General features: G+C 40.2%; 1 long non-coding RNA gene across 1 annotated transcript; it reads right to left on the reverse strand.

The window, feature by feature from the left end:
• Positions 1-9: 9 nt before the first annotated feature.
• On the reverse strand, positions 10-22370 carry LOC136847674 (uncharacterized). The gene is made up of 2 exons (XR_010855796.1): positions 22124-22370; positions 10-712 (listed from the first exon to the last, which is right to left on the reverse strand). It is a non-coding gene; the product is annotated as an uncharacterized lncRNA (long non-coding RNA).
• Between the last annotated feature and the right edge of the window lie 1102 nt (positions 22371-23472).

Here is a 23472-nt window from a genome sequence, read left to right on the forward strand (position 1 = left end):
GTTCTTTGATTTTGTCATAATTTTTACTACTTTTTTATTAAAAAATATGCATTTCAAGAGCTTCTGCAGATTGGGGGTTGTAAGTTTGATTGGGCTAAAACTTGACAAAACCTAAAACCTAAGAAGTGCATATTTCATGTTTACTTTTTGAAAGTAAAGAAAGTTAAATGAACCGAGAGAAATTTAAAAGTTAAATGAACAGTGAGAAATGTAAGAGTACAGTAACTATCAAATAGGATGCAACAGCATACATAAACCAATTTCTTGGCATCTGAAGATATGACATGACCATGCCAACCCCTAACATACACCTAACCTAAGAACTGAAAGAATCTTTACTTAAGACAGGGGTCTTCACCCTGGACTTGTTCACACAAGACCGAAATTTTTGCATGTAGATTAAAATGTACATTAAATCAGTCTTCTTACCATATCTTATTCAAAGTTGCTGAAATCATTGAAGTCTGCAGGTTTCATCTGGTTATGTTTGCTTGTGGTAGGCTGGTAGGCAAGTGTCTTTATATTGGTGCAGTTTCTTTATTGATAGGCAGGTACAAATAATTCCTCGAATGACCACCAATGCAAGTATTTAACCGTTCTCTAGACATCTCTTCCTAAAGCAGTACCTGGAAATGCAGTCTCCATACGTATTTTCCCCAGTACACTCTTTCTTGTAGCACATTTTTTTCTTCCAACACATATTGCTGCAACTCTGTAGAAATGGTATGTACATTAGGGTTTTCCCGACTGACAACATGCAGGTTATGGTTTGTAGAATTAATATATACAACAGGGTTGTCCTTACTGACAAAATTAAAGACTGTGATTAATGGTATGGTGACTCAAGTAATAATCAACTCAAGTAATAATCCTGAACATTGCCTTGACTTTTGGAAATTAAATAGTTGATAGTTTTTCCAGATGCACAAGACTCCTACAACACTGAGTAAAGTTTTGGTCTTGTGATCGGTAAACACATTGAAAATACTGGAAAAAAAAAAAAAACCCTCATATATCTTGATCAGTGGTACCAAGAATCCAGCACCCGTCAGCAGCCATGGCCTTCGTTATTCTTGCATTTTCAAACATACTCTCAACAATTTCTGATTCTGAGTTCTGTCTTGGTTTGCTCTTGTGTGAACCACCATACTTATACTGTAGAACCATTAGTGCTGCAGTGCTGAGGTCATGTTACTCACTTGTGTGAGAAGACTCCTTTTGTCCGGTATATTTTTCCCACTTTCAAAACATGCACCTTATTCTGTAATCACCAACAACTGCATTGCTTCATTACACATCTGAACTTATTGTTTACAAAAAGTGTGCCTATATCAAGCATTTAAACAGAGGCTAAATTTAGAAATTCTTCACAAGTTCAGAAGGTGCAATACGCTGCCACTGTGACTTTTAAAAGGATGATAGCACTGGAGTTCAGTGGTGCAAAAATGAAAAGTGTATTGGACGATAATCAGAAAATGATAAAATTGATGGCTCAAGTTTAACCATGGCTGGGTTACTGGTTAAATTTGATGTATTTATTTTTTTTTTCCAGCCCAGGGTTAACTAAGAGAGGGGTGGCTAGAGGTGAGCAGTAAATTTTAAGACCAGTCACCTGGGTCTTAACATTAGGATAGGCTCGCCTCTGGTGGGAGGTAAGAGAATCTTGAAGTGATTGGAGGTTCAGCACACCTGGTCACACTTCCTGAATAAGAGCATTCGCAGGAAGGAGACCCAAGCCTCTGACTTGTTAGATAGATGGGTATCTAATGGTCAGATTACTGGCCTAAAATACAGTGCAAAGATTTATTGCATAGGAGGATAGGAGGAAGTTGAAGATCTACTGTATATCTGTTCAGATAACAAACTAAGGTAGCCACCTAGGCATATTTGTTATTGTTCCTCTCTCTCTCCTTGCTAGAGAGAGGAAGGGCTTGCTACTTAAAGGTAGGGTATATTTGTGTAGAATATTAAATACACTAACAGTAAGGCTACTTTACTCACCTGTATCTAGCCAGTTACAGGGTATGATGGATCAGTCTTCTTACCACCATGGGCAAGGAAGGAAGGGAAAAAGGAAAAGGAAAAAGGCCAGCCATCTCAATCATTCTCACTTTCATACCATCATCTTAGGCAAGATACAAACTGTCTTGCTGGGGGCACCGGATGAGCTACACAACTTGTTGAGCAGCCACCACCGGACCCAAGGAAAAAGTGTCTAAGGACCTGTGGGCAACGTCCCTCAGGTAGAAGGATGTGAAGGTGGTTTGGCGAAGCCAAGAACCCACATTCAAAATCCTATGAACGGATAAGTTCTTCTTGAATGCCAAAGAGGAGCCTAGCCCACTAATATCGTGTGCTATTGCATGCACAGTATTGGCAGTAGAAATTAATGAGGAGGTGTATAATCATTTCACGTAGCCAAAAGGAAATGGTATTTGACACTTCCTTCTTATTCCGGCCTGTGCTAACAAAAAGTCTTCAGCACCTATGTCTGAGATGTCGAGTCCTTTTTAGATAACTAGGCAGTGCCCTGATGGGACATAGTAGTAACTCATCTGGATCGTTGTTAACAAAATCCCAAAGGGAAGGGATGGAAAAGGAAACAAATCTGTCGTCATGGACCAAGGGGTTTTGAGTCTTGGCAATGAATTCCTGGACAAATTCGAAGGCTACCAACCCCCAACCCCTGTTATGTTTAACACCAAAAGCCAGAACATGGAGTTCGCCCACTCTCTGAGGAAGCCAAGACTAGAAGAAAAACTGTCTTGAGGGTCAAGTTTCTGTCCGATGACTGTCGCAGTGGTTCATACAGGGCTTGAGTGAGACTACTTGGAACCAGAGTCAGAATCCCAGGTAGGTGGTTTAAGTTCTCTAGGAGAACAAGACTGCTCAAAACTTTTGAGCCGCACAGACTTCCCATGAGGAAGTCAGGTTCACGTCTTTTAGACGTAGAACTAACCCCAAGGCAGCCCTGTAGCCCTTAATGGCAGAAACAGAAAGGTGTTTTTCTGTTCGGAGGAAGATCAGGAAATCGGCTATCTATTGAATAGTTGCACTGAGTGGAGAGAAGCCCCATCGACGACACCAATCACAGTAGACAGCCCATTTTTCCTTGGTACATGGCTAAGGAGGATCTTCTGAGTTAGCCAGACATCTCTTTCACTGCTCTGCAAGAAAAGCCCCTCGCTCGCAGGAGGTACTGGATAGTCTCCAACTGTGAAGAGATAGGGACCCTACCGATCGACGATATCTCTCTACATGAGGTTGACAGAGGAGGTTGTGCCATGAGGAGATTTCTCTCGGAACCGCTGAAAGCAGAGATAGCAGATCCAGGAACCATTTTGCTTGAGGCCACAAAGGAGCATCTAAGGTCATCTTGAGAATCTGAGAAATCACCACTCTGTTCAGGACATGATGGATCAGGCAAAAGGAGGGGAATGAGTAGACTTCCAGATTGTCCCAGGAATGTTGAAGGGCACCTTCTGCCATGGCGAAGAAATCTGGGACCACTGAATAATAGACCTCTAGCTTCCTGTTGAACCTTGTTGCAAAGAAGACTATCACTGGTCTCTCCCACAGATGCAAAAGCCTGGCTGCTATCTCCTGATGCAGAGACCACTCTGTCCTTAGGACCTGACTCCAATGACTTAGCTTGTTGGCTACTACATTCTTCTTGCCTGGAATGTACTTGGCTGTGAGGTCCGCTGAGTTGTCAGCTGCTCACTGATGCAATTGAACTGCTATCATGTGAAGTTCACATATGCTACCACTGTAGTGTTGTATGACACAAATATCCCAAATTAAGGAAACATGGGCAAAGAAGGAAAAACCGGCTATAGGGAGGAGAGCAAAAAGTACGTCCTCCTCTAAAGGTGGTAAGAAAAAAACTAAATTTGTCACAGGGTTGGGATTAGGTCGCTGCCAGCTTCCTCTCTCATCCCATTGTTTTTTACTGGTTTCCAGCTGGCGCTAGAAGATTTTATCCTAATGTTAAGACCTGTTTGTTCCGCATATGAACAAGTAAATTTTCCAACATTTATAGGTGTTGTATAAAGTTTTCAATATTTTCAGCCATATCTCAGATCGCTTACACCCCTGTCTGCAGACAGCCCAATCTGTAATTGCTATGGTATGTCTGAATTATATATTTGTGTTTTATGCTTTAGCAAATCTGTATGCAATGTGACAGTTTTTGTGATCTTGTTTACTCAATTGAATTCCAGTGTATTTGGGAATTGAGCAAAGTTTGAAATGACATTGTCTTAAAAGACTTAGTACAGTAGCAACTATTGCTAAAGTAGTAGAAAATACCTGTCCTTCTGTTTGCACACCGTGTACAGTTAATACATTGAATAATCCTCATCCCTACAAAATTTATCCAGATTGTTAATATTGAATTTTCCATAGTGTATACTGTACATGTGGGAATATACCTGGCCTTTTTTTTTGTATGGATAAATTAGTTGTACAGTTTTCACCATGAGGAGGTTAATTAAACAGCTTGGAACTTAAAATGCAAAATTGCAATGTTTACTTTAAATTATATGATGTTGAAGTAATGCATGGCCCTTTCATGTGAATAAGCAGTATGTATTTTGAAAACCTCTAACCTATCAACTATAAGTATAGATTCAACTGTACAATCATTAATTTGGGTTAGATGCATGCCTCTGCTGTCATCTAGTACTGAATTTTTTTGTATTTTTTTATACTCATTATCATGGTTCATCTTTTTGTACACCTCATATTGCCATATCTACCTTTATGACCCCACAGTTTTATGTGATATCCATTTTAAATAGTTCTACCAATTTAGATGCATTTTGCTGTAAATCCTGATGTTGGTTGCTTACTGTCATAAACTGTAATATTAGCTCAAAGTTGTAGAGCACTTTATAAAGATGATGTGCATCACTATCTTCTCTGCTTCCTCTAAGTTCATATGATTGTGTAGTGCTGTTAGGTAGGCTTTGTCTTCATCTGTCTTATTTTCTGTCTTTGAGATACATATACTGTTATTAGAATTAGGGATAATCTCAAAATTATGGCTGTGTGCTGTTTTAAAAGCAGAAAATTAAGCTTCTGCTGGTATGAAACTTGACATTTATTTTTGTAACAACAGACATATTAACTTACTAATTTAACAAAAGTGACAATTAATCTGAATATGTTTGCCCAAATTTTACAGAAAATTCATTTATTTTATACTGCTTCATCACAGCAATACTGGAATTTGTAATATACAGTACTGATAGTGTTGGTTAAAAGCTGTTAAAGATATTTTGTAAATGCCTTTAAGCAAAGATGTACTGATAATCCTTTCAGTACCTTGTTGACACTGATGCCATAGAACTACTCAAGCTTTCCATCAATACCACACATTTTTATAGGATTGTTGATGGTGTAATGATGAAGCAGTGGTGCTAATATAATTAAAATATTCTAGACATAAGAATATACCTGGGTTATATTTTGTTTATAGCTAAAGAATTCCTTACACTTGAGTTTCCCTTTTATTGTCTTCCAAAACCTGTTGCAACAGTTATGATGCAGAAAAATTAGGAATTGTATTTTGATTGTAGTTTGAGTTTTTTCTGATAGGTTGTTGCTAGTTCAGATTGGTATATATATTTTATTTGCTCTGGAAAATAGTTGAAACTTGTGGTAGTTTCTGTGTTCAAGATTCTTAAGGAAGACAATACTTTGAAGATTTCACTAAAGTAGGGAAGCCTTGTAATATCATTTGTGCAGTAGGATGCTCAGTAGTCAAAAGAACCTAAAGTCATCAACTGCCACATTTAGTTTCAGTGTTGGGTTATTGTAGCTTGAACAGTATGTTGCTTATGTTTAGTATTTGTAGATGTATATACAGATATAATATTTTAGGTTTTTATATATTTATTGGGTGTTAGAGGCACCAGTGAATTTATCTCAGAATATGAATCTTTTGCAGCAGACACTAGAATGTTCTCTGCAAGCACGAATTTTATGTATATTACTGTAGTGTTCTGAATCTTATGCAGCAGGCATTGTTGTTTCTGCATGGCATTGTTGCAGTTTCATAATAAAGTTTTTATTCATTGGTTTTATTATTTCCCATACTATAACAATAACTAAGGTGTAGTAATAACAGGGTGAAAACTGATGTAGAATATATATTAAATTATATAAAGGGCAAAAGAGTAATAGCATTTCTCATTAGAGCTAATCAGTTTATCCAACAATAAATTCCTGTAAAATTTCTCCCTATAAAACTGGTTTTGACTCGGCAGATGAATGAAGTTTTCAAAATAAAACTAATATTTTAATACATGAACACCTGAATTTGCCCGTAATCCCACTAGCCTGAACAACTCAATTACCAATCCACTATTGGGAATTTTAACAGCCAGCATTACCAATGCTGCAGGTAAAATCTTGTCACTTGGGCTACCATAACAAATGGTTGGCAACGCTGACGCAGGTGTGCGCCGACACTCCCACTTTCATCAATTGTTTTATTCAAGGTCAAAATTGATGTGGGGAAAGGAGGGTGGGAATCATTCACGTGTTCAGGCCAGTATTACAATATTAGTTTTATTATGGAAACTTCATACTGCAATACACTCCCTGAACACCTGAATTTGCCTAATTAACAACATTTAGAGGAGAAGGGATCAATTCTATTGCACGCCTTTTGACAATCGCAGAGATGGTAGCTCACCAATCTGCTCTGCATAAAATATCTATTTAGTCATACACTCACCATATCAATCAATGCTTTCAGTGAAGAAACATGTTGGAGAGTACTTTGATTGACAGTCAGGTCAGTACTCTTGGTCCGTCAACCTCCCATGTGGCTCTTCAGAACCTCTCATGTATGGAGGAGAATGAGGCTGAGTGCAGAGCCGCTGGCCCTCCAGGAGAACCATCTAAGTTTGTGTCCCACCCGCTTTTTATACACTCACCTTATCAATCGACGCTTTTGGTGACGAGACGTACTGGAGAGTACTTTGAATGCCCGTCAGGTCCGTACTGTCCCGGTCCGTCAACCTCCCACGTGGTTCTTCAGGATCTCTCATGTATGGAGAGTACGGTGACCCTCCCATGTGGCTATTCATAGCCTCTCATGTATGGAGGGAAATGAAGCAGTGTGCTAAGCCGCTGATTCTCCGGATAAGGCCCGATGATTGACAAGCGAAGAAGTATCGCAGCGCCGACGAAATAGTCTAGCCTACTAGAGCACCCCCTTGGACTCTCATAGGGAAACTGAAATGTACTAAACCTAAGCTCGTGATTATACTATCACTGTTGCCTAAGAATTCTAAAGACTAAAAGGAATTCCTCTACCTGGTCAACCTAAGAATCTCCTCACTAAGTGAATACCACCTCAGCTAAATGAACGCACCCTAGATAATAGACTTCACTGCTACACTTGGACTAAGAGAATAATCTTCTGAACCTCCGCACTAAGCGAATACTAATCTCAGCTAAATGAACGCACCCTAGATAGTAGACTTCGCTACTACACACTATGAGGTGAATCAAACGTCTCTTAAGTAAAGAAAGTAAACACTGGGACGGACTTCCAAGTAGTCGGTTCCAGAATAGACGGCACTGAATAATTCCTTAGAAAGGAAGATGAAGTGGACATACTCCGAATACTGTGCGGTCGGGGAAATACAGAGCTGAAGACGACAAAGAACAACCCTGAGAAGCCTGGGAAACCACCTCCCTCCGAAAGTAACTAATCGCATTCTTTGGCAGCGGACGGGAAGGATTCCGTGGAGAGACAAGAAGTGTGTGTGGAAGCGGACGGAGTTTCCCAACCTTTGATAAATAGACTTTAATGCTCACACCGGACATAAAGATATCTCAGCTGGATCACTGGCAACAAACACTTGTAGATAAAGGACTTTAAACGAACGAGGCAGAGTTTTAACCTCCGACTCTCTTTGCCACAAACTCCAGAAGACAGACAAATACGTATCATTTCTTGCACAGGAACCCAACCTAGAAACTGCCTGAAGCTCGCCCAATCCTTTAGCTGAAGCTAAAGCCGTAAGAAAAAGCAACTTCTTAGTCAGTGTCTTAACGTTATAGCTTCAATGGTTTCAAAGGCAGGGGAACGCAAGAAAAATATTGAAGTACTTCCGACAAGTCCCACGGAGGGGCCCGAGTCGGCAAGACAGAACGTTCAATCTTAAAAGAATGTAATAAATCATCAATTATCTTATTAACAGAGATTTCAGGAATGTGGAAAATAATTCTACCGCTAATCGCTGAGCGGTAGTCAGGAATAGCCAAATAAGAAAAACCCTTGACTTTCCGAAGGAATAAAAGAAAATCAGCTATTTTGGCTATGGGAGATCTAGAGATGGAATGACCTTCCTTACGACACTAACTTCTATACCTTGTCCAGCTGAACCTGGTAAAGCTTACGGGTTGACTTTCTCAAGATAAAAGAAAACTATCTAAACAGCTTTAGGGAGTCCGGACTGTCTAGCGGCTCTCTCTACAGTTGTCCTGCAACTAGGTACAGCACGCGAGGGTTTGGATAATAATTGTGAGAATGCGGTCGTCTGAGAAGAAGTTTCGCATGGGTAGGGACACCGGAACTTCTGTAGGGAGCTCTAGGAGTTCCGGAAACCAAGCGTGTTTTGGCGAGCAGGGAGCTATTAGTCATAAACGTCTTGACACTCTTCCACAATTTCCTTATTACCTGATGAATGAGACTGGATGGAGGAAAGGCATACACCTGCATGTGATTCCAATTTCGGTGCTTATCAGTGAGAACTAAACCAGAAGACGATGGTTAAATCACGTCGCGAGTAAGTCCACAGTTACTGGCCACTTCTGGAGAACCTGACATATTACTTCCAGAGCCAAAGTCCACTCTCCCACCCAATACCTGACGGGAGTGACTGAGCGAATCGGCTAGTACCTTGAGACTCCCCAATATAAATTGGGGAAGAAGGGACACTTTTCGTTCTTCTCACCCTCTCAGGACTCTCTGTGCTATAGCATTGAGATCTGACCACCACAAACGATCCAATAGGCAAGAATCACTCCCAACTATAAGTGTGTTCTCGTTGCGGAAGTCCCAGCGATTCCCGAGACATACCTGAAGAGAGCGCATCTGGAGACGAGACCCTGGAATTAAGAGAGAGAGAGAGAGAGAGAGAGAGAGAGAGAGAGAGAGAGAGAGAGATCCCTAAGAGGCTTCTCCAAGCTGGTACTGGCTGTTCCTGCTGGACAGGAACCCTTCTACTTGCTGAAGGACCAACTGGATCCTCTCCAGGATTGTGAAAACCCTCAAAGGAAGAGAGAGAATCCTCCCACCTGAATAGGTTTAAAATTCCATAAGAATTCCCTCGCTCTTACTAGCTCCTCTAGAGAGGAGGTAAGGATCAAACAATCATCTAAATACCTCAACGATGCATAACTGCCGACACTGGAGACACGAGTAAGAAGCAACCATGTTCGTCGTACTGGCTATGTCATCATCCTTGAACAAGATTTAGCTAAGGCTAATGGTGTTCTAAACAATCCCTCCGGATACTGAGGGGGAAGATGACCAAGATAGAAATTTTGACTTTCCTGCTCCAAACGTCATAGACGAAGCCAAAGCATTCACCTGGTGAGCCAGACCCCTCGAGATAAATTTATTAGGCTGCCAACAGCCACGGATCTGAAGGGACATAGCCGTCACTCTTTAGAACAACATTACAGTAAACCTGACAGCATCCAGAGAGAGTGCACAAGAGCCTCAGTCTGATTGTGCAACACGTCCTCCAAGCATCTGCTTCCCTAAGAGAAGTCCCTACGAGCCGAAACGACGCCGGAGACTTAGACAGGACTGCCTCAACCGATTCATTGAATGGCAACCTGACACCTGCCGAAGGGTTACCTCAAACTGCGTAAATCATCCTTCACGGAGAGAGAAGAGGAGTTCTGTCTATCAGAAGCCACTACCGATGCTAAACGAACGTCCGCCCCCTCCAAAGCCTGTGTAACCCGATCAAACCAAACCAGCCAACACGAAAAAGAGGCAGGAGCTGGCTTAGTGTCATAAAAAAAAAAAAAACCTGAATTGACTAAATCGGAAGGTCCGGAGCTCTTGCTTGAGGGTACGAAGAAGTAACATACTCTAGCATGCATCTGTAATCGTTACTGCTGACAAGAGGACATTCCAAGTCTGCCAGAATCTCCTGCACCTCCGGATAAGAATCCTATTCCACAATGTCTGAACGGTCCAAGACTGACAAAGGTGGCGGCACTGAACAAAGCCTGGACAATGATGAAGAGTCCGCAAGTGGACCACCCTAACCAGATGCTGCGCACCCCACCTAATCGGGTACCCAGAGCTGAATCCGCATAGTTGAACCCACTGGGAAGAAGACAAGGCTCAACCGAGAAAAAACCCAGAGCCGATTCCCCATTATTACCAAGGGGAAGACGAGTGAGAGTAGCCAAACCCACACTGCTAAACCCTGGGGGAGGATGTGCAAACGAAACCACTTGCGAAGGGATGGAAGAAGATGAAGAAGGAGGGAGAATGAAAGAGGTAGAAGCTACCCTCAGAGTTACTGCTGTGGAAAATGCAGGCGATGAAAGCCGCAGACTGATTGAAGAAGTTACCATAAACCCTGCCAAAACCTGCGAAGCGCAAATTTGAATTGGAAGTGACAGGCAAACCCTGTGAAATACCTGATACTACAGGAACAGCCGCCTGAAGCACAAGCAAAGGGTTGCACATACTCGAAGGGATGGAACATGAGATGCCTGCAGCCAAAATCTGCCGAAACTGTTTTCCCCTGTCTGGAGGCTCCTCCTACCGGAGAAGACTGTACTGAGGAAGGGAAGGCGCGGGGTAGAGGAATAGCAGCAGACACATAAAAAAGAGAGTTACCTGAGAGGAGGAAAACCAAAGTCGGAGGAGGAGGGAAAACGGAAGATGTGGAAGCCGCAGGAAAGACCGGAGCAGTAGAGGAAGAGGCCGAAGAGGAGACTGAAAAAGGAGCAACAGAGAATGTGGGAGCAGGAGATGTTAAAATTCCCAATACTGTACAGTAGTGGATTGGTAATAGAGAGTTGTTCGGGCTAGTGGGATTAAGGGCAAATTCAGGTGTTCAGGGAGTGTATTGCAATACCTATTTTTATAAGAACCTGTGAGTCCTCAAAGGGGCTTCATAAGATAGATCAAATATCAAAGAATTCTCTCATAGTTGGTCTTGGCTAGAATAGTGCCAGATAACACTGTGATAAAGAGTATAAAAGGACTCCATTTATCTTTCTCACATAAATGTGGCAACACTGCGCAAGTCAGCCATGTTTGCCACTAGTACTTACCAAGTTTGTGAAAGAAAACACACCACTGATTCCCATGCCTTTTGTCAGGAAAAGCAGGTGGGTTTGATGATTTGCAGTGGCTATCAATAAAAAGTTTTTTTTTTTATATCAAAACCTTTTGTTAGTGTAACATCTGTTATTCCACAAAGTAGCATATGAAAGAAATTGACCTGTGATGAAATGGCACAGCTCCCTGATTAAGGAATCCTAACAACCCAGTCAAACAACTGTTCCATGGTATAGTCATGTGAGTGAAGCTTTTATTCTGGGTTCCCATTTGGGATTAATAGTGAAGGATGGAGAAAGAACCTATATATGCATCACTGTATGACTCTAATGTGATTTAACTAAATATGTGAGGGTGGGAAGCAGAATAACCACTCTGCCCTGACAATTAGCAGGAGAGTGTATGAAAGGACCATCTAGGAAGGTAGCCATGACATCTAGGTACCTAAAGTGACCTGATTGGGCATATTTTTTTTCAGTAATATTGAGTTCCCCAGAAAAACAGATTTCCTCTTCAACATCGTGTCATTCTCGGCTAGGAATGATAGGCCAAGGGACTATTGGAAAAGATCCCTAGTGGTGTGGGTGATGAAGCGTTGTCCCCATGTAAGAGAGCCTAGATTGCTGATCCTTTCTCCCGACACTAAGGGGGTCAAGAAACCAACCTTCTGGAGCATATAATTTGGTTTATAAAACGTAAAAAAATAAAGAGAAAATGCAGTAAAAATATAAACGATAATGCTATAGCATAAAATATAAAAGTGTGTGCTACTGTATTAGGCTTTAATGTAAACATGCCTCATTTCTCTCTCTTTTTCAGTACTGCACATACATATCCTTTAATGAAATATGAATTACTGTATCATAAACATAAAATGGGGAAATACCTGTATGTAGCTGTTTCATGTAGTTTATGAAGTCAGTGTTTTAAGTTGTAATTTTTTCTGTTTTGTTCAATTCCTGTGTCGTATGGTATATCTGTTTCTGGTTACATCTGTTAAGTACTGTACTAGCTTACCAACCTGGCACTGCCCAGGGAAACTCTTGAGTGACAGTTTGCACGGTTGATACAAAAGTCTATGAACCTACATTCCCGACACTCCACATTTCACACCAGTCTAAAATGTTATCCCATGGCTGGGTCTTTGCCAAGACCCACTGTAAACAAGGTACCCCGGAGGGTGGGGGTATGGGGTCAAGTGGTTCGGATTTCTAAAGAGCATAAGTTTACATACATACAAATCTAGAAATGCCACTGGCATCATAAGCAACTTCTTCCCTGAGGACTTTGGCAACAATGCACCAGCCATTCTCGTCTCTAGCCTTGGAAAGAAGGCTTTTCCCAAGGTCCCCAAGACTGGGGTATTTAATTAGCAAATGTTTGACAGTTAAAGGGACCAGGCAGTCATGGCAATAAGGTTGATTTTCATTTGCTGCTCAAAACTTGTGTGAGCCTGGTATGCCCTATCCTTAGATGGCAAGTACCGTTTCTCATTTTCTTGGTATTTTCCTACAATGTACTTTGAAGGAAATAAGAAACTCGTAATTTCCTTCATTTTGTTCGCCCCACCTGTATTCCAACGTTCCTGCCACATATTCCTAACAAGTGATCTGATATCTGGTAAGAAGACAGAGTTACTGGCCACTGGGTAGAACTGTTGCTGTCTCTCCAGATGACGATGATGTCATATGCTCTGTTAGTGTACTCTAACGAAGGGGAAAAAACTTTGTGACCAGTTGAACACATCATTCACCTTGAAATGAGTGCGTGCAAAGACAGTGAGGATGAAGAAAATGACAAAGATAATGAAAACATAGATGAAGTGAACAAAAAAGACATCACACAGAGTGTGGGAATTGACGAAGGAGAAAGTGTAGAACTGGATTTAGAATGCAGGAATGGGTTAAGAATGATGATATATAATGTAATGTAAAACCGAAAATAAGACCTTGTGGAAGTTGTAGAGAAGTTAGAGAGGACTTGAAGAGGTAGGAAATGGGTGTTATCAGTGTTGTTGCTTCGTGCTGCCAAAACGCAGTGCACAAGCGTGTTTGTATTGTGTGTAACGTCATGCAAACCCCTTTGTACAACATGAATTAGGTGTCAGTAAGTTTTGTGAGAGCGATTACTCTTGTGTTTGGTTAGTGTAAGTCTCGCGAGCTGCCTTTCAATTGTAGTGCTGCAATTGAGTGCAGGCTGCAAGGAACCTCTGATCTTCAAGCCTCACCTGCATAACCTTCCTATTGCTGTTCCGATCGGCCAGAATTTTTGGTGAAGCCTCACCTGCATAACCTTACTATTGCTGTCCTGATCGGCCAGAATTTTTGGTGTGGAGTATGTCATGAAAAAAAAAATCAGATCCGTATTTTCTCAACAATCCTTCACAATGTTCAGGATAAGCGAGGGGAAGGGGGAAGTGGTAAGTAGGCGGCAGAGTTCGTGGTTATCATTTTTCTGTAAATATATTAGAGTGTTATTTGTGTCCGGCAGATTGCCTGTATTAGCAGTATCTTGAATATCTGAGAGGCTCTCTTTTAAATGATTCAAATACATTCTTTGATAAAATAACCAATGTAGAAATTTTGAACGGGAACCGAAGTGATGACAAGACATGCAGGACAATATGTGTCTTTCTCGGGGGCACATCATAGAGGTAAGCTGAGCTCATTCCAGCTGAGCTCATTCCATGTCATCGCTCATAGTGGCGTGCGGACTTTTGCAGAGACCACGGGTGAGAGAGGTGCGTCAAAATAATGAGCAGGAAAAATTATATGTCTGATGCGTTACTGCTAGTTTATTGATGAAACGATCCGCTTATAAAGCGGCAGGTTGTGCGGCACCGCAGAAAACGTCTGCATGTTAGTTCGTATGATCAGAGACCGGGGTGACGGACAAAGATTTACAGGTGACCTGAGGTCAAACTATTTCTGGGTTTTCGGGGACAGCCACAACGTTTCTCTGTACAAAAACAGGACAGCATCCTCCTCCAGGTACATATCAGAAAGCATAATGATTAATAATGTCTGATGCTGATTGTGGGTGGAGGACAAAAATACTCCGGTTTGTCATATACATAATGTTCCCCTGGGACTGGTCACTTTTTCTGCTGAACAGACAATAAAATATACAATTCACAATAATGATATGTGTTCTGCTAGTTTATTGATGGTCAATCCCAGGTCGAAGGTGAAGGCACCAAAAAACAGGACAGAAAAATGATTAATAATGTCTGGGATGTTGATTACAGAGAACGCGGGATGTTGATTGAAGCATTGGGGACTTGACAACTTCCCCAGCCAAGTTGTTCATTTGTAGTCAAGAGCCGGTTCATATAGTTTGCTAATCTAATACCTTTGTATTTTTGCCATTCGATGCTTAATACAGCTGATGTTCGGTTAAAGTATAGTCTGATGACTCAGAAATAAAGTTTCTGTAAAATTGTAACTTTTGGAAGCTAATGTCATGAGCTTTATGGGTTTTGTGTAACTTTTCTTTCTCGCAGTTGTGTCTCTTGTACCTGACTGGGTGGTCCTTAAGGCTGAGCTTTAGTTTAATGTACTGTATGTTAAATTTAAATAGTTTAATTTTGTAATAAAATTGTAAAACCCTACCTGATCTTCATGGACCTTTTGCTTAGAGGTTTGCTGATACTGCTCTTCAGGCCTAATCATCCTAGTCCCATGCCATCCGGGACTTTGAACCCTCCAAGTCATGGGGAAAAATTTGTGACATCTCTCATAAAGCTTAATCGTGAGAAAAACTTTCAGACGGCATATAGAGTTGACTATTGTTAATTTTATTGATCCAGAAACTTTTATCACTTTGAGTGTCAGTCGCCTTTTGACCTAAATGAGGACACTGCACTGACATTTTTTAACAATGTAGCCACCTATATATCGCAAAGATTCTTCTTCAATTACATCCGATATTGACTTCGAATTATTTGGAACAGCTGGAGTGCTTTCTGTATTGTCTTTCTCAAATTCTAGATTCAAGTCTATATTTTTAAATATGTTGCTGTTATGCAAATTTCTAACGCAAGTTCACGCTCATTATAGGATTTGGCTTTGCTTGATGCATTCATCGACACCAACTCAGCTCATATGCAATCGTTATTTTCATGCTTTCTATTTACGTTTGTTTTATCGCTGATTAGTGTAACGTTCTTACCGAGAAGCAGCTTTCTAATTCTACTGTATATTTACAGTTAATAGCACCCGGGTGATCTGCAACACCCCAAAAAATGTTCTAGTGGATCCTGATTCGATTTTTGCATTTAATATATATTCTACATTATAATTTCTGATTAACATCTCATATAGACCTACTAGTGAGTGACACGGCGAGATCTTGCCCTTTGGGAAATTATAATGTGTGTGATCTTGCATTGCATACTCTCATTTTTGTCATTTCATTGATAACTTTATATAGAAGAGTTTTCTGGTTATCTTAGTCAGTTCCATAAGCACTCCTTGATTTTTCATCTGCAATCATGCATGATTAATTCATGAGATCAAACCATTAATTTATCAGAGATAATTTCCGCAGTAACCTTCCAGTATATACTGCTTTCTAACAGCCCTCTATTCTCCTAAAAATTCAAGAGACTTAGCACAGGTATTTGACATCACCTGCACAGAATATTTACCCAGTGAAGTTCAGATTTTTTAAGTTTTTATGAATTTCACTAATCTTGTGATATAGACCATATTCTGTGCACGTCTTACTTAACATTTCCCTTGTACAAGAACCCGAAATCAGTGTCCCATCTTCGAAACAAAAACCCTTAGTTATAAAATTATTTCTTATCAGTTTTATCATATGTGGGGCATCGGAAAATACGAATATTTCCCTATCATGACATGGGTTTTTTTATTGAAACTTGCTTTTATTTCATTGGGTCTATCCCAGAAGTCTTCCATAATTTAAGATTGTTCGCCCTAGATCATGAACAATTACAATTACTGGGTAGCCTGCTTTTTTTACTTCCACAACCATTCCTATCACCACCTCCTGGACACATGATTTGTCAATATCATAAAAGATGGGTTGTCTCCATTTACCAGTCAGACCCATCAGCATGATAACCTGAACTTTTCCATGAAGTTTATTTAATCTATTTGTTCTTTTTCATAATTCAAGTGCTTTGCAATGTTCATTTCATCAAAGGATATTATGGCTAGTCTCCCTTCTACACTAAAAGTTTTAGCAGTGCTTTTCATTATTGACAAAACTGATGTTTATATAACTGGCTGACAAGGAAAACTTCCAGTCGTCTTTTGCGTGATGTCATATCCCCTACTGTGGGCCAGGTAGCCTGTGCATCGTCAGACTTTATACACCTAGACACCGTGGATGCCCGTACATAAAGAGTCGAAAAGTGTAACAGTGTTTGGTTTTACAACCTAAATTTCATAAAATACAAATACAGTATATAAAAGGCGATGGTTTGTAGTCCCGTAGCAAAACAAATTTCATATGTATTGGGTGGTAATGATATACGGGGCTTCATCTGCAAGAATGTTTATTAACTGAGACCAATCACTACAAAGGCTACACTGTCAATGCTGCAGAATGCAACCTGCAAGATAACAGTCAGTGTCAGGCCAAAAGGCTGGCGCCTGGCAGGCACATCGGTAGCGCCACGTGCTCCATCAAGCAGTTGCATAAGCAGAGCCATACAATTAACAACATATCTTACATCTGTAAAGTCCCCACTCAACGGGTTCTCTATGATGAACATCCTGTTTTCTGCGGTGCCTTCACAGGCGACCTAAGGTCGCACGACACAATCTTATCATTATTGTGAATTGTATATTCATTACCTGTTCATTTGCCCTTGTACCACGTATGTGTGACAGAATATTTTTATGTCCAACCAGCTATTGTTAAACTGTATTTACCTGTCCTGTTTTGTGTACAGAAATAGTCTGACCTCAGGTCACTTGTAAATTTTTGTACTCGCGGTCTCTGAGTATATGCAGACGTCCGCACGCCGCTTTATAAGTGGGTCGCTTCATCAATAAATCCATTACGGGCTGCTCGAGGAGCAAGAGCCCGTGCTGGCACAAGACCAGCTAAATCTAAAACAACAACATCAGTAAATCCGTCACGGGCCCTAGCAGTCATAATCCATCGGCTAAGGCTAGGATACCAATGCACATGGCAAAGAATAGTAGACAACCCCCAACCATGCAAGTACTGTGAAACAATCCCAGAACCCCTGGAACACTACCTTCTTGACTGTACAGAAACAGAACAGTTAAGAACAAGATATGAAGGCAATGAAAGAACAGCTACCCAAATAACAAAGCACATATGGGCAAAACATTCATGAATTTGCAGGCTTCCTATGCTCCTACTCACCTCCATGGTAACTCTAAAGAATCCTTACCTTACCTTTAACCACCCACTCTCCTTCCCAATTCTTAAATCAGACACAACAGACCTGACCCCTACTTTAAACCAGGCAATAAATCAAAAGCCATTCTTCAGCATCTATGATAACTACGTCTTCTGGGGTACCCTTAAGACTCAGTTATCAAGATAAAGTGTCAGCAGCTGTATTTTTCTTGCCAGCAATATATTTCACTGTAAAAGCCTTGGATTGTCAATGCATTTTAACTCGACTCACTATCGCCAAACAAACAGATTAACTAAAGAACGGTGACCTGTCACAAGCAATAAATTTGGGCACCCCCAAAAACAGGCGTGCCTTTTTCAAGCACCATACAACAGCTGCTGCCTCATCCTCAATAGGAGCATAATTCATTTCCTGATTAGAGAGATGCCTACTGCCACAAAATGCTAATTTCCAACCACCCTTACAACAAAATTGTACATCTTGAGATACACAAAAACAATTTTTCTGTAAAATTACAAAACCCATTCCTTCCTTACTCCAATCAGTTAACACTACAGTTGGGCAGGATTTGTCATAATAAGTTAATCCCTCTGATACCAATTTACATAGTTCTTTCTTTGCTTGCTCAAACTTTGCCCTCAAATTATCATCCCAGTATACTTTTTACTCATTCCCTTTTTTAACAATTCTCGAAAAGGTGCCATGATTGGCGCTGTAGCTAAAAATAGTGCCAACTGATTTACCAGTCCAAACCACGAACGAATATCCGATATACTGTACTGGGGTGTTCAGGCATAGGAAATTTCTTTACAGCAGCAAGTTTATCCTGTGATGGCACATACATATCCCAACCGAGATTATAGCCAACAAAATCAACAACTCTGACAAAACTGGAACTTATTAGGATTTAATGTTACCCCATTCCGTTCGCAAGCCAAAAGTAAATCATGAGTGTGCCAAAAAGCCTCCTCAACATTAGAATTGTGTAATAGTATGTCATTTACACATTTAAATTTCCTTGGTACATCTGCAATATCATCATCAAACCGTTTAGTGTCAGCGTCGCGCTAAAAGGCTGGCGCCTGGCGGGCACATTGGTAGTGAGCGGCTGATACACGTGCTCCATCGAGCAATTGCATAAGCAGCGCCATACAATCAACAACATATCTTACAATATGTGTACAACATAACCTAACCGGTTGAAAATATCTAATTTACGTTATGAAAAAATTCTTCATATTGCATCAAAATGTAACACACACTCGCTTCACTTAGGCCTACCCGTTCATCTATGGTAGCTGTCTTAATTTTCGGGTATATCCAGGACCCACTAAGACTCAGTCTTATTGGGTCCTAAATATATTTATTGGCAAGGAATTAGCTTTTGCCAACTGATTACCGGAAAATCCCAAAGACGCTATTATGCCAAGACGGATCTACATCGATTTCTTTTTCCTAGAAACCATAATATTAACCTTCATGAAACATCTCCTTATTGGTCTATGCTTGCTATGCACATTTGAATAAAAATTGCAAGTGGTACGATACAGATGCAGAATTAATAGGTTATTTGGTACCTTGTAATGGAACGGTCTTCATAGCTGCCAAACAGTAATATTTAGGTTGGACTCGGGGGGTTTTCAGTGCACGCACGGTGAACTCAAGAGAAAACTGTCTACACAACGTACGAGCAAATATCCCCCTGTTTAGCTATCCTGAAACTGTTGGCCCCGTAGAGATTTAGTGCCGTCAGTTCACCTCACGGGGTGCACTGTAGGCATTACTAATGGTTCTTTGCAGCGTCCCTTCGGCCCCTAGGTGCAGCCCCCTTTCTCATTCCTTTTACTATACCTCCATTCACATTACCTTTCTTCCATCTTGCTATCCACCCTCTCCTAACAATTATTTCATTGTGCAACTCCTGCATGACCACATAGATCCCAGTGCTTGGCTTCGGCCTAAACTCTATATTCCATTCCGAATCTGTTGGCAACGCTGCCTGTGAATCAGGGTCCATAAACATGCAATCACGTGACAAAAAGCACGTTTACCAAATTACAAACTGAAGATAATTAAGTAGTGTTATTCGATGTGTAACGAATTACTACACTAAAGCAAGAAACGCCACAGTCCAATGATTAAACAACCGCTTGCTTCCTTCGCTACACAAGGTTTGTGCCTCTCTCTCTCTCTCTCTCTCTCTCTCTCTCTCTCTCTCTCTCTCTCTCTCTCTCTCTCTCTCTCTCTCTCTGTATTACTCTTTGGGATAAGTGTGTTCTTTCTTCCTTCCTACACGTTCTTAATCTTTCGTTAACCATTGCTTTTATGGGTAGTATGTGTTACTCTGGAATCAATTTCTTATGGTGTGTCACTGTCATAAAGATATTGGTATCCTTAAAAAACACTTATATTGAATTTTCTCGTTGTATTTTTAACGATATAAAATCGCTATGTACTATCATCTTTTCAAATTGTGAAAAAAATTTATTTTTCTTTATGACTCTTATTTCGCAAATCACCAAAACGCTTGGGTTATCGACTGTTGGCCTATAAGCCTATGAAAGACACCATCAAATTTACTTTTGTCGTATTTATATTTATATATATATATATATATATATATATATATATATATATATATATATATATATATATATAGTCCATTTTTTTACAGGTGTTAATAAACTGCTGTAAAATAGAATCACTGAGAAAAATAATTTGTTGGCTATTATAATCCATTCGTAATTCTTTAATGCTGGTTACTGTCAGCTTACCACAAATCAATCTATCCGAGGTTCCTGGCTTTATTTACGACGTGAGCATGGAACACCAATTAATATCAATCCCTGCAGTTATCACTACTGTCATGTTTGTATGTCTGGCTTGTCAAGAACATTGTTCGGAGGTTGATTTGGTAAATTCAGATCACCAGGCTCAGACGAGATACATTCTTGAGTGATAAAAACACTCGTGAATGAATTAGCAGATCCACAGTAAATATTATTTATATATTAATTCCAAGAACGTCAGCTACCGGAGGATCGGAGGACTGCCAATAATACAGCAGATTTAAAAAAGGCAACCCTGGCAATTATAGAACAGAATATCTCAGGTGTCAAATGGAAGATACTGGAAACCTGAGAGAGAGGAAATAATATTGCACAAGAGAAACAATTTGTTCAGCAGAAAGTAGTTTGGGCTTATTTCCAGGTCTACAGTACTGCAGTTAATATTTCAGCTGGCCTGAAATTTTGGATGAGACTTTGAACTGGATGCAGTTTACTGTAACTTCATGAACGCTTTTGACAGGGTAGCACACCAGCGACTTCTGAAAAAGATCTCAAGTTGCGGCATTGAGGAACACTGATTGTATGGAAAAGAGCATGCCTAGCATACAAAAAACGAGTCATAAGTGATGGGGAGGCATCAGGTTGAAACCAGGTAAGCGGAGTGCCTCAGGGGCATTATTGTTCATTATCTTTAACGAAAGTAATCGAAAATGACATTGGAATATATATATATATATATATATATATATATATATATATATATATATATATATATATATATATATATATATATATATATATATATATATATATATATATATATATATATATATATATATATATTGCTGACGGCGCCAAGATTTTTCATAAAACCTGTAATACACATGGCCCTGGACGCAGTATTATAAGCCGAAAAATGGCTGATGAATTCCATCCCCCAAAATGCAAATACATGAGATTAGGAGTACAGTAAAACAATAAAAGGTAGAACTATATAGTAGCTCCGCGTCGGCGACTGCCTTCTAACTTAACTTTTTCGACAGTTTTTTGGTTGCTAATTATGAAAATACCTTTAATTTTTGGCGCTCGAGTGTAATTAACCAATAATGACGGTATGGGTGAGGATTTGGCTTAACCAAAGAGAAAAGGACAGTAGTGCGACTATAGACAACAAGCTGACTTCGGGTCACATAGAAATAAAAATCAGCAGAGGTAACATGATAATAAGAATCATGAGGAAGACCTTCGTTAACTTGGAGGAGGCGGTACTCAAGCAATTACAGTATACGCTGCCCTTGCCCCTTCCACATTTCGAATGTGAATTGTCGGCAACCCTTTAGAACTGAACCGTTAGCCCACTGAAAATGAAACCAAGTAATGTATCATGATAATTCGCAACACCGGAAGGAGGTTATCTTGGTGAGTGGTCCAACCCACTGATGTTTGATGGTGGACTGGGCTTCTTTAGACAAGTCAACTTTTCTGACGAGAAAACCTCCTCATCAACAAACCATGGCAAGGTTCACTACTGGAGAAGGAACAATAAAAATTGAGTGTTATTATGATTGTTTTCTATACACGCAGCTACACTCAGGCCACTACCGCGTGCAAGTACAAGGCAAACTTCCCTACCTCATCATGGTGAAGGCTTCTCCTCACAGGTGTGTGCGGTGGTATCTGGTGATGGTAGCAGTGTTGTTGGGCGATGGTCTTGCGTTAGCGAACCATTACGTTGTTAAAATATTAGGCTATCCGCACACGAGACACTTTTAGTTGAAAGGGGCCAGCCATTAACATAAAAAAAATAGGACACACGTGCTTGTATGGAAAACCGCAGACGAGCCACAAGTGGACGACACTAAAGGGTGAATACGACGGTAACGAAGCAGCTACCGGGTCTATTTTCTTGGCCCCACAGTGGCTCACACTAGTGGCCAGGGTTAGAAACCATTATTTCAAATCAGAGCGCGCTGACGGAAGACATTTTTTTTTGGTCGAGATACTCGGTTTCGCTGAGCAGGTGATTGACTGGCAGAGGGGTCAACTCGAATGACAAGGCACTATTTGAAATTTCATGATAATTGGTTTTGCATACTCACTTGTTTGTTTGCGATAAACGATGGATTCAGTTGTTTTATTTAGTTATTCACAGAATATGGATTCAAGTTAGTTTTGTTCCTTATAACTGGTCTAAAATTACGTAATTTCAAAGATCAGTGCAAAAAGGAACTATGGTTTGTTTCTTGATCCCAGTAGAAAGTGCATTGAATTTAGACTAGATATATTTATTTGTTGTATTCCCATACTCTTCTTGCAGAAAATGAATAACGTTGAAATTTATAGCCTGATTTATTCTATGTAGTGTTTAAGTAATTCCAGGAGAATGCTGAATTATATATTGATATGAAAATATACACAACATGTAATTGGGCTTCTGTACCTAACTTAAAGTTACTGCCAGCCATTTCATGTCCATGTCCTGATGGGGTATTATAGGTCCAATTATAGTAACCAGTTTACTAAATGTTTCTTCATTCATTCTGAAGAAGTTGTAAAATTTTTCAGGGTAATACTTCAGGTCTTCAAATAACGTGCGGAATTTTCTCCGTAGCAGTCTTTGGCTAATTATCGGATGTACCCAGTACTTTCATCCGTGTATCTTTTTCATTCTGTTCAGTAGCAAAGGTCAGGCACATGCAACCTCAAAGGTATCCATGGTGATACTGATTGGAAATTCATCTGTGGCAGCCACAGATGTGGAAAACGTAGACAAAGGGTAATGACGTTACTTCTTACTCTTGGGGTTGGATTCACCTCTATGGTTTATGAGGGCTAGGTATGATATACGGCAGGTTAACCAGCGAAAAAAATAATTAGAAACATTGGAGGTGATACTCCCAACGCAAATTTATATGCCCTGCCGTGCACGAAGTTTACTTACATATGCATAGCAACTGTTCTGTTCACAGAGCAATTTCTGT

The sequence above is a fragment of the Macrobrachium rosenbergii genome, chromosome 17, assembly GCF_040412425.1.
Source record: "Macrobrachium rosenbergii isolate ZJJX-2024 chromosome 17, ASM4041242v1, whole genome shotgun sequence".
NCBI lineage: Eukaryota > Metazoa > Arthropoda > Malacostraca > Decapoda > Palaemonidae > Macrobrachium > Macrobrachium rosenbergii.